Source organism: Adiantum capillus-veneris, chromosome 29, assembly GCF_014529385.1.
Source record: "Adiantum capillus-veneris isolate H3 chromosome 29, ASM1452938v2, whole genome shotgun sequence".
NCBI lineage: Eukaryota > Viridiplantae > Streptophyta > Polypodiopsida > Polypodiales > Pteridaceae > Adiantum > Adiantum capillus-veneris.
The window spans coordinates 99404821-99417092 of NC_140959.1; the positions used below are offsets into that span (position 1 = coordinate 99404821).

Genomic DNA, 12272 nt, shown 5'->3' on the forward strand with positions numbered 1-12272 from the left:
CTTGTGGCTAAAAAAGTTAAGTCTCCTACCGGTCTTATTGAGAAGGTGCAGTACAAGTCACTCGAACTTCTGTTGCCTCTTCTGCCAGAGAGTGCTAGCTCTAGGTTTCATTTATAGGAGCTTAGCCAAATTTCCCTACCTAGTTTTCCAACAAAAGTTACTCATTAAATAATAAGTGAAAAATGGATAAATAGGGAAAGTAGATTATGTGCACTGTAAAATGCTCATGATGGGTATTAATTGTCATGTTGATGATCATGTTGTGTGCAACTAGAGGATATGCAACTACTCTAAGTGTTTGGACATGCACGGTCTGCTCACAGACTCACAAAGGTGCCAGAACACTTCCTAAGTTGACCTGAACCCTAGACCTGAAGTATCTTGTCCACATGCACATACGCTTAGATGTGCACGCAGTGCACATAACCAATTTTCCCTATTTTATCCATTTTTCACTTATTAATAATAAGTGACTTTGTTGGGAAACTAGGTAGGGCAAATTTGCTAAGTCAATATGAAAGAAACCTGGCAATCACTTAGTAGAGGCAGAAGAAACCAAGAGAGCATAGGCAGACTTTGCAGTAGGCTCTCTAGTGATTCTCCTTAGTAAGAACCTCAGCAAGACCAGCGTTTTTCTCTAAGCATGCATCAAGGTTTTCTGTCAACCTACAACAACGTTTTGAGCAGATTATGCCAGCTAGCCTCACTATTTTTCAGTAGCGTTTTCAGCCAGATATAGTAGCATTTTTTCAGCCAGATAAAGCAATCTTTTCAACTTCTAAAGTCAGTGTTTTCAACTAGCAATCATCAGCGTCGTTGTCGGCCTCCTCTCGGACTTAGAGTATCATTGCATCATAGCATCAAGAACTTGCATCACCACCTTTGTACCAAATTTGTGCAATCAATAGCATAGACTTCTCTCGCCATCGAGAGAGGGGCCCTTGGAGGAGGGTTTGACAACAGTCTGGTGTGGTATTCTTGTCTCTATCTCTCTTCATTCACAGTGTTGTTCAGTTTGTCTGTGATCATCTGCACTCTCTCACTAAAGGAACGGAAGGCTCTCTCTTTTGTAATAAAAAGGAACCCTTGAGCACAGTTTGGAGCACTCATCTTGAGCAAAGTTGCACATTCACTTCCCCTGCACCTTATGCCAATTATGCACATACTGGACTAAACTGACTCGACATTGGGCAATTGGCTCACATACTGATCGGACACAAGGCCAGGCACAGCCACAAAGAAGCCCTCACTTAATCTCTAACCTACTGTGAGAGACCAAAGAAGACACGCGGCATCACCACATCAGCAAGCTACTTGTTGGGTTAAAGGCCCTAAATGAACTCTTATTGTACATTTTTATACTTTGTCCAGGTTCACATTGAACATAGACACATGTTTTAAAGTCACTTATAATAAAAGTGGGATGGCCACAAAAACCATTATTGTGGGTTTCCCCAAAAAGGAGCGTGCCCTCTCTCTCTGTTTTTGATTGCTTGCACTAGCTCTCTGCTGCATTCCGCCTCCTGCTTCTTGCCGGTACCTTCTGCTTCGCGCTTTCAACTGGTATCAGATTCCTAGGGTTTCAAAATATCCCTGTGGAGTCTGTTGGACAACAAGTGAATATTGCTCTCGCGCGATCAATTTTGCTTCCATCGTGAAGCCCCTTGCTTCCAGGGTCGTAAAGGTCACCAAAACTACCAAAAGAGCCCAAAACAAACTGTTTTTAGGTCAAAATAGGTGATTCACAGGTTATAACACGTCAAAACAATAACACGCAAGTGTACCAAAGTTGTGGGATCACATGTATTGATGTTTCTCGCGACAAATTGAGTGAAAAGCCAAGTACAGGTGCTTGAAATTGCACCTTTCATCTGAAATTTCAAGTTTGGACAATTTCATGTAAAGAAATTGTGGTCTATCGTATGCAAAGTCTTGTGGTTGCTCCTATTTGCTGAAATTTTCAGCCTATTGCATCTATCTTGTATACACACTTGTGGTTTAATTAAATGGCTTCTTCCTCTTCCACATCTGACAATAAAAGTTTGATGAAAATCCAAGGGTTTGATGGTCAAGGCTTTGACCTCTAGCAAGAACGCATGCAAGGTATCCTTTTCTTAAAGGATTGTGAAGATGCATTGAAACAGAATAAGCCACCAGGTTTGTCTGACAAAGAGTGGGCCAGGTTAAATAAGAAGGCTATGGCCTACATCAAAATGGCCATCAATGATGACATTTTGACAGACATGAAGTGTTTGCACTCTGCTTATGCAATATGGCAAAAGCTTACGTCCAATGATGAAAACACCACGCATATGAACCACGTGCATTTGATGTGAAACTTGGTGAATATGCAGCTTGATGACTCGAAGCCAGTGCATTTGGGTGCTTTTACAGGTGTGTTGAGTGAGTTACAGAGTGGGCTTCAAGAATTTGATGATAACATGAAATCTATTTTCTTGCTTATGACATTGCCAGATACTTGGGAAACCTTGTTCGTCTCCTTGAGCAGCAGTCTCACCCTCACGTATGATGGTGTGAGAGGGTATATTCTGAATTAAGAGATTAAACACGAGTCTAGTGGAGAAGGTGCCAGTTCTGCCTACAAGGCAAGAGGTAGAAATTAAAAACGTGATGCGGGCAACATGACTCATAATAGAAGTAAGAGCAAGACAAACGATAAGGATGTCACTTGTTATCAATGTGGCAGAAAGGGTCACAAGAAACCTCATTGCAAGTATTTCAAGAAAGAGCAGGAAAGGAATAAGGAAACATAAGAAAAGAAGAAGAAAGATGAGAAGAAAGGGAAAAATCAGCAGGTGATTTCTCCAAGGATGCTGAGAATGCAAATGTATCCTCTAGTGTGGTCATTGAGGAGTTGTCAGACGTTGAGAAAATTTTGGTTGCGGCTTCATGCCCCTCAGATTTGGTGATAGCTAATGCGGAAGAGATGCTTATCTCAAAGAAAGGTGTCATTGATGCATTGCATAGTGCTAATGATGGCCTATCCCAGTCTTGGATAGTGGATTCTGGTGCTTCATTCCATGTGACTCTATCTTTGGAGTGTTTTTCTACATATGCTGCAGACAATTATGGCAAGGTGTAACTGGGTGATAATTTTGCTTGCAATATTGAGGAAATGGGTACTATGAGTTTGTCTCTTAACAATGGTCAAGAGATTGTGCTGAATGATGCCAGGTTTGTACCAGGAATTAAGAAAAGTTTGCTATTTGTTGGCCAATTAGATGCACATGGATATATATGACCATTTTTGTTGGGGGTTCATGGAAGTTACTTAAGGGATCTATACTTGTTGCAAAAGGGTCTTAAAGAGGTACTTTGTACTATCTTCGATGCAAAGCTTTACCTGGCAAGTTTCTTGCTATTGCTAAAGTTGGTTCACACACAAAATTGTGGCATAAGAGACTTGGCCATATGAGCCAAAAGGGTATTGATGTGGTTTCCTCTCTGAAGAGGGTTGATGTAAAAGGAAAAAACTTGGATTTTTTGTAACGATTGTCTTTATGGAAAGCAAAAGAAATCTTCTTATTACTCTCGAGTCTCTTGCAAAGCTAATTCTCTTGATCTTATTCACTCCAATGTATGCACCATGCCTGTTAAGAGGCTTTTGGTGGTGCATTGTATTTTGTTATATTCATTGATGACTAATCTAGGAAAGGATGGGTGCATTTGTTGAAAAATAAGAGTGAGACTTTTAATGCTTCTAGGAAGTTTCATGCTTTTGTTACTATGCAAAAGAGTACTAAGCTTAAATGTCTCATATATGATAATGGAGGAGAGTATGTATCTGCGGAATTTCAGCGTTTTTGTGATGAAAATGGGATTAAAAGGGAGTTGACAGCCCCTTATAATCCGTCTTCTAATGGTGTGGCTGAGAGGTATAATCATACTTTATGTGAGAGAGCGTGTTGCATGTTGTCCACTGTTAATCTTTCCTAAGAGTTCTGGGGGGAGGCATTGAGACTATAGTTCATATTTGCAATGGCTTTCCTTATAGTACACTGAAAAATGACATTCTAGAGGAGGTTTGTTCCGGCAAACCTGCCTCTTATGATCCATTGAAAGTATTTGGTTGCGAAGCTTTCGTTCATGTACGCAATGACTTGAGAACAAATCTTGATATGAAGTTCATTAAGGGAGTCTTCCTAGGTTATGGGGAAGAAGATGAAATGGTCTATAGAGTGTGGTTACAACAGTTTAGAAAGGTAATACGCAGCCAAGATGTAATGTTCAATGAGGCAAAATTGCTTAAGAATGCTACAAAATCTGATACTGACAAGAAAGTAGTCAAATTTCATCCTTCCATGCCACCCATTGATATTGAAAAAGAGCGTCATGATGCATTATCGCAAGGTGAAATTGACAATCAACCGGTTAACCTTGAGCCAAAAGAGGTAAGACATGATATTGATGTTCCGAATGAGGATAGACAGCCACCTGAATTGGCTGAAAATGATTTTCAGCAGCATGATAGAGCTGAAAATGAGTTGCCTTATGATATAGAACCGTTACCTGAGAATGTAGATCATTGTGTACGCAGGTCAACTCGTTTGAGAAGGAAACTACAGAGATTTAATCCCTCTTTGCATCATGTAATGTTGACAAATGAGGGTGAACCTCTCACTTATAAAGAGACTAAGTCATGTGAGTCAAGCAGTAAGTGGGAGCTTACAATGCAAGAGGAAATGAAATCCTTGTATGCAAATGATACTTGAGATCTTGTGCCATTGCCTAAAGGGAGAAAGGCTCTTCCTAAAAAATGGGTGTACAAGGTTAAGATTGTGGATGAAAAACCGAAGTACATGGCAAGATTGGTTGCAAAAGGATATGCACAGAAAGAAGTAATTGATTTTCAAGAAATCCTTTCTTCTTTTGTAAAGCTGAAAATGAGCTGCCTTATGATGTAGAACCGTTATGTGAGAATGAAGATCATTGGGTATGCAGGTCAACTCATTTGAGAAGGCAACCGCAGAGATTTAATCCCTCTTTGCATCATGTAATGTTGACAAATGAGGGTGAACCTCTTACTCATAAAGAGACTAAGTCATGTGAGTCAAGCAGTAAGTGGGAGCTTACAATGCAAGGAAATGAAATCCTTGTATGAAAATGATACTTGAGATCTTGTGCCATTGCCTAAAGGGAGAAAGGCTCTTCCTAACAAATGGGTGTACAAGATTAAGATTGTGGATGAAAAATCCAAGTACAAGGCAAGACTCGTTGCAAAAGGATATGCACAGAAATAAGGAATTGATTTTCAAGAAATCTTTTCTCCTTTTGTAAAGCTTACAACTTTAGTGTCCTTTTTGCTCTCATTGCGGTTCTTGATTTGGAATTGAATCAATTGGATGTAAAGACAACATTTTTCCATGGTGACATTGAAGAGGATATATACCTAAAACAACCTGAAGGCTTTGTAGTTCCTACACGTGAGGAACTTGCATGCAAACTGAAAAGGGGTTTGTATGATTTGCGACCATCATCACGGAAGTGGTATAAGAAGTTTGCCACTTTTATGTTGTCTCAAGGCTTTAAATACAGCCATGCAGATCATTGTTTGTATACCAAAAGGGATGAAGATGGTAGTCCCATCATACTTGTTCTCTATGTTGATGACATTCTCATTAGGAAAAATATGGACTCTCCATGGGCCTTGTAAGAATCCCTAATTTCAAGGAAGCCTACCAAGTTTAAGGGGGACAAAGGCTTTGAATGGGGCTATTTTGGTAGGGTCTCCTCCACCTTTGACCCCTAAAAAGGTAGGGGGAAGGGGGGGGGGAGGTTAACCATTTGAAAAATAGGGAAGGGGGAGGGGGGGGGGTAAAACCATTTGAAAAGTAGGGGGGGAGGGGGGAGAATGCTATTTTCTCGCTCTAGATTTTTGGCCAGCTTGTAAGTGGCCTCTTAACTCTCCCATGCCACCTAATCAAATCCATGGGTCAAAGAGGTAAAAAAAGTGATGTTTTCAAAAACATTCAAATAAACTCTATTTCTCCCTAAACAGTGGCCCTAACATATATACATATAAAAAAAAAGAGTTTTAAGCTAAATTAATCATAATTGAGCATTTTTTGACTCCCTCCAAAACTTTTAAGAAATTCCCCCCAAAATTGACCACCCTCGCCCCTAATCTAAGCTCCTCTCCTACACCCATCCCCCTTGCACCTGCACCTGCACCTATTGCTGCACCTACACACCCATCTCCTTTCTATCTCTCCATCCTTCAAGCTCCATCTCTCCATACTACAATGCCTCTTGATGATGTGATCGATGTCCCAGCAAGCTCTTCACGTGGTAGGTCTCCAGGGCTTTTCCTGCGCCTACCTCAAGAGTATGTTCCGACAAAGAATACATGCTTGGGTACATTACCTTTAGCCAATGAACGCCGCGCTCAAGGGGAGAAGAATGTGGATCTCTAGATAGAGGGATGCTTGTACCCAAAGGATCCTTCTCTCAATGTCCATCTGCCTTTTACAAACCTTCCATCACTGTTGCAATATGTTGGAAATGGAGAGCAAGGTTTGTTGGGCTACTATAAGAGACTCAACAGACACGAGATTGCTCTGTCCGAGATCTACTCGTGTCATTGCCAGTTTCCTGAATGGGAGTTTCCACAATGGTCAAGATCAGATGCGAACAGCTACTAGTGCACTTGAGGAGGCAAAGAGCACCGTCGCAACTAGGGAAAATGAAATTAAAAAGCTTGAGGATACTCTCTCACACATGAAGAGTACTGCCATCGGAGGTAGGGTAAGGAAACGGGAGTTGTCTGAAATTCAGACTCTTGCACCATGTGGTGGGGCAAGAAAATCGAGGGTGATAGCTATGAGGTAAGATGTTCTGCCCCTCATGTTGTTTAAGTCTAGTACCGCTCATCATTGTTGTTTTGGGTAGTAGGAAATTCATCCAAGAAACGTGCCATGGAGAGAATGAGTCAGCTCAAGCATCTATACTTCATTCTTATTTCAACAAAGAGGACTTTATTGGGATGCTTGATGCTCTAGAGGAAAACCACTTGAAAGACGCAATCACTAAGAGAGTTCTTCAAAGTTTTTCTAATATTGTCACTAACCTAGATGTTCAGGATAATTGTGATGCTATTGGGATTAGTACGAAGGGCTATCAAACAATACATCAAGTGTTAAAAGATGCATTAATAAGTCGAGGAGTCACGGAAAACCTATTCCCACTTCCTCACAGAGTGGCGATTGCCAAGAGGGTGTCAAATGAAGATGTTGTTCACCGATTAGGGGACTACTTATATATTGAGGACACGATGCCTCTTTAGCCGCTCCGTAGCAAATCACAAGGAAGGAAGGGCCATGGGAAAGGAAGCGGTGTTATTTCTAACAGTGTGTTGCAGATTGAAGTCTTTGTTTACACCAAATTCAACAATATCTTTGTGGACTTGGTACGATTGCAGCAGTCCATGGTTGTTTTCTACAATTTGAGTGATGCAGGTTAGTTTAGGGTTGCTTACATGCTCTATGATGTGTCATAACATGCATTCTGAGGCTTTATATTGTTGGCGGTTCTTGAAGGCAAGCTTGTGTTTGTGCTGAAGTTGGATGCATGTGTAATTGTAAAAGGGAGAAAGTTGGAGAGCATGAGCATCACGCTTATGAACAAAGCCCTAGCTTATGCCAAGCAATCTTGCAGTTCGAGTGAAGAGAAAAAGCCCTCTTTTAGTGTGCAATTAGAGAAGGATATATGGTGGCTTGGTGCAATTGAAGTTTCGAAAGAGACACATGAAGTCCTTGAATGGATTTCTAGTAGAATCCCATGGGTCACAGAGGTCATTAAAGCTCAAATAAATGGTGAGAAGCTCATGGTTCCAGGGCATGGGGAGTTTGATGTTGAATGGAATTTAGGTGATGATCTAAAGACCATAAAGTGCATGCTTGGATGCAAACAAGGTGTAAATTCTTTACTTCCCTACCCATTCTGTGTGAAAGGGCACAAGACAAGTCCATCAACTCAAGTGGAAGGTTAGGACAAAGATAATGATGATCATATAAATAGGGAGTGGCAAACTTTGGTTCTTTCATGTGATATGCTAGAGGTGCCCAATAGAGATAGCAAAGATCCTGGGTGGAACCCCATAATTCCCTTCTTGACTCAACAATGTTCAATTTTGTACATTGCGTGCGTTTATGCGAATATTTGATAGGATGCTAAAGCATCACATTGATTATTCTTTCACAATGAAGCCCCTTCAACGGTCAAAAGACTCCATGCAGGGGTGGAGACGCTCCTTAATGAGATTGGATGTCATCGATTAAGGGTGAACATTGTTGCAGAGACTTGCAGGGAGAAGATATATGAGGTGGCACAGAAGGTTTCCATGAATGAAGCCAAGGCACATCGATTTTTCAAGAATAATTCAAAGTCTCCAATGCAGGCACACAAGGAAAGTGTTGATTTAGCAAGTGAGAAGAGGTGGGAGTTGTGGAAAGATTTGTGTTCATGCACGACGGACAAAGATCCCAATGTGGAGGTTGCTAGCCAACACAAGCTAGTGTGGTCATCCTTTCAAAAGTTTGTGTAATTGATGAATCTTTCAAGCACCAGCATTCAACAGCGAGAGGAGTTCAAGAAGATGCTTTATGAGTTCACAAAGGCCGCTAAGGACGAATGGTCTGAAAGCAAGATTACACACTACATGGTTTGTTTTAACGGACTTAATAGATATGCAATGTTTGAAAATGCACCTTTTCTATTCGCTTATCTCCTTTTTGGTTGTTTTAGCACATTCTCTACGTGCATGGTGCATACTACATGGACCACTATGGTTTGCTTGATATATGGAGTACACAAGGCATGGAGAAGTCCCACTATCAAGCAAAAGAAGTCTACTTTGAGAATACTCGGCATGGTGGTGGTATTTCACACTCCCACTACCTCCAAGAGATGTTTAACTGGTTTTTTAGGCACACCTTTGGGAGAACTCACACTATTGAGAAGGCAAGAGAATCGATGTTAGCAAAGCAGTTACGCAAGGCCTCCCGCACTACAACATCCAAAAAGTGGGAATGCTCGCAAGCGGCCCTGGGCCATGAGGCTTGGCGTGCAACTAAGGATTGAAATGGTAGCGTTTGGGTGTCGCATCAGCCGTTCGCATGATCTAGGTTAAATTCAATTGGTTTATTTGAGTTTTTTACTTAATTGTCCGCAGAGTGTGAAAGGGCCCAAATCCCAAAAACCCCTATTTAAAGGTTGAGGGAGCTCATTTTGTCATTTTCCATACTAGGTGCTACCATGGCAAGAACAAAACAAATGGCAACGATCGAATATCGAGAGGTCCCGGATGGCCAACGAATCCCATCTACAACAAAAGAAGTTGGAACTTCACAAGTTCAAGGTGATCTTCACACAGAAGAAGCTAGAGCTTCAAATCAACATGGTCAGTCCTCTACAGCAAGAAAAGAGAGAAGGAAGCATCACCTTGTTGTCTATTCATCGAACTCCAACAATTCTGAGGGAAACACGAAGGATGAGAGTGACCAAGGCAAAGAAATAAATAACCACAAACAGCGGTCAGAAGGCTCCGAAGAGACTCAAACGAATGATGATCCCGCATGGATTGGCGTCAAAATACAAACTTATTCCGCTCACATGTCTATTGGGGGTAAGATACTCCCTAAAGGGAGTGGATACACACCATCACATCCGCACAATAGTGAAGAGCACGAATCAAATGAAGAGTGGGTGGACTCGGAATATGAGGTGCTAGAGGTGCTTGTGTGGCCGAAAAAGAGAAAGAGCATTGTCTACAAGAAGAGGAAGCAAGCGGCCCCAACTCGTGCAACAAGTGCACCTCCCCATCGACCTCAAAAGGTGCGAAAGTGAAGCCACTATCAGAAGAGCACAGAGCTCTTGATTCGGAGGGCCCTTTTTGCAAGGCTGTGCAGGGAGTTTTTACAAATGTACAACACTGAGTTTCGGATGGGCACCGTGGTTATAGAGGCAGTCCAAGAGGAAGCAGAGCAATATCTAACTAGCATATTTGAGGATGCAAACCTATGTGCCATCCATGGAAAGCGTGTAATGTTTATGCCCAAGGATATGCAGCTTGCTCGCCGTTTGCGCCATGAGCACTAGTTTTAATTAGTCATCAAACCATTTTTGTATTTAACTTCCAAGATTGGTAAGAACTTGAATATAAGCGTCTATTGACTGTATACTCCACTCTTTGTGCATTGTATTGCTTTAATTGTGTACCATGCGATGTAGCAGTGGTCCATGTTTTATCTACCTCCTTTTGTATGTATGTAGCTTAAAGCTTGGCATTGGGAAAACTTGCCTACGTTAAGCACCTTGGCTAAGTCAAGCATGCAGTTCCTGATACATCCAAGCTATGTGAAGCACTGATGCAACCCAAATATCTTGAATGCATGGTAAAAGTTTCTGGAAAGCCTTGGAAAGGGCTTGGAATGCCCCCAAAATGGCTTCCACAAGGGCGCGCATTTGGTGCTTCCACAGGCCGATGAAGGGACCAAATGTGCACCCTTGTGGTAACCATTCTTAGGGCCTGCCAAGGTCTTTTCCAAAGATTTAGAGGATGTTTTGCCCAGCATTCAAGATATTTCACTTACTTCAATGCTTCAAATAGCTTGGATGCATCAGGAAGTGCATGCCCCACAAAGTCAATGTAGCATAGATTTTTTGAAGCATACATGTAATTAGTTTTGGATTTGCAACTGAAATTTATTTGGGCTTGTACAGTAGCTTGGTTATGAAAGGATCTATGGTTGGAGTGAATGTTGGTTAGCCATTTTGTCTTAATTCATGGGGAAAGGTATTGATAAGCCTTTTAAAGGGCTTGAGATGCTCCAAAATGGGCTGCCACAAGGGTGCGCATTTGCCCCTTCCATATGCTTATGGATGACCTAGATGCGCGCCCTTGTGGCAGCCCATTTTGGGGCCTCCCAAGCCCTTTTGTAGGCATATCAATAACTTTCCCCATGATTTAATGCAAGTTGGATGGCCAACATGCTTTCCAACCCATCATGCATCAAAAACTGCATGATTCACTAAGCACAGATGCTTCTCATAAACTCATTGGAAGCCAAACATATAAAAAATTCGAAATCTTGCAAGTAAGAGAGAGTCATAGACACCAAAAAGTAGATTCATTAAGGAAATCAACGCTTTACATGATATCCGGCTTTTGCTTTAGGATCTTTCAAATTACAATTTTTTGGCGCTTGGCCTTTTGAGGTGGTTCCCTGTTAAGCAAAGTGGTTGTAATTTCTTGGGTGTCATTAACTCCTACAGCTTGGTTCATGCTGACATGGGAGATGAGGCGCCCATGAAAGTTGACGCCGAAAGTGGATATTGCAAAATATTTCTTTAGAAGCACTACAAGGTTGGCCGATTGGGCAAGGGTTGTTAAGCACAAGGCCTTGCAGAGTGAATTGAGGGCAAAAATGTTGTAGCGTCCATTGGGGGAGTAGTTGGCATGCACAAACACCACGTCACTAGTCGGGAGTGTGCCAAGGTAGTGAGGAAGTACCTCTTGAGGTCCAAAAACCGTCCTCCTCCCCCCTGACCGTTGCGCCCAGGCGTCGCCTTCCAAAACATCCTGCAAAACATAGGATTTGTGAGAAATATGGCAAAAACTTAGTTACAACATTAACAAAATCAAATTGTAACAATCAAATTTAAGTAAGCATCTATACCTCTTGTCTACGATCCTCCTCATCAGCATCTGGGTGCAAGTAGAGATCCTCACTTGACTTCCCCTTTGGATCAAGCAAAACAGGTGTTGTAGCAGGTGATGGTGAATCCACTCTTGTGCGTTTAGCCAAACACATAGCTTGCACGGACACAAAATCCTCCTCATAGACCTTGTCCTGCTTAGCCGCTTCCACCTCGGCTCGTGCAATCGCCACTGTTTCCGCCACAGTATTCCCCATGGGAAGTAGGAGATCATCGTCATGGGAGGTGGTGGTATCGACCTCAAACTTGCCATGGGCATGGAGGATGGCGAAACACTCATCCATGCAAAGCTCAAAGGATTTCTCCAGATCATGTAGAAACAAAAACTCCTCCCCACCCACCACAATGGAGGAGAAACAAGTAATCTCTACCTCAGGGATCGCATCCTGAGTGCTGGTTCCTTCTGGCGGCCCTGAGGACAAACCGACAGATGGAGAGGCCTCCAAGAGGCCTTGAATCCCTACAGGGTAGGTCAAGGCAAGCATCCTCTCCTCTGCGGATGTGACAATGGGCGCGGGCTTGGGGTCCTTCACATC

General features: G+C 42.2%; 1 pseudogene; it reads right to left on the reverse strand.

Moving 5' to 3' along the window:
• Positions 1–11167: 11167 nt before the first annotated feature.
• LOC147419650 (uncharacterized) lies at positions 11168–11831 on the reverse strand (annotated as a pseudogene).
• Positions 11832–12272: the final 441 nt, after the last annotated feature.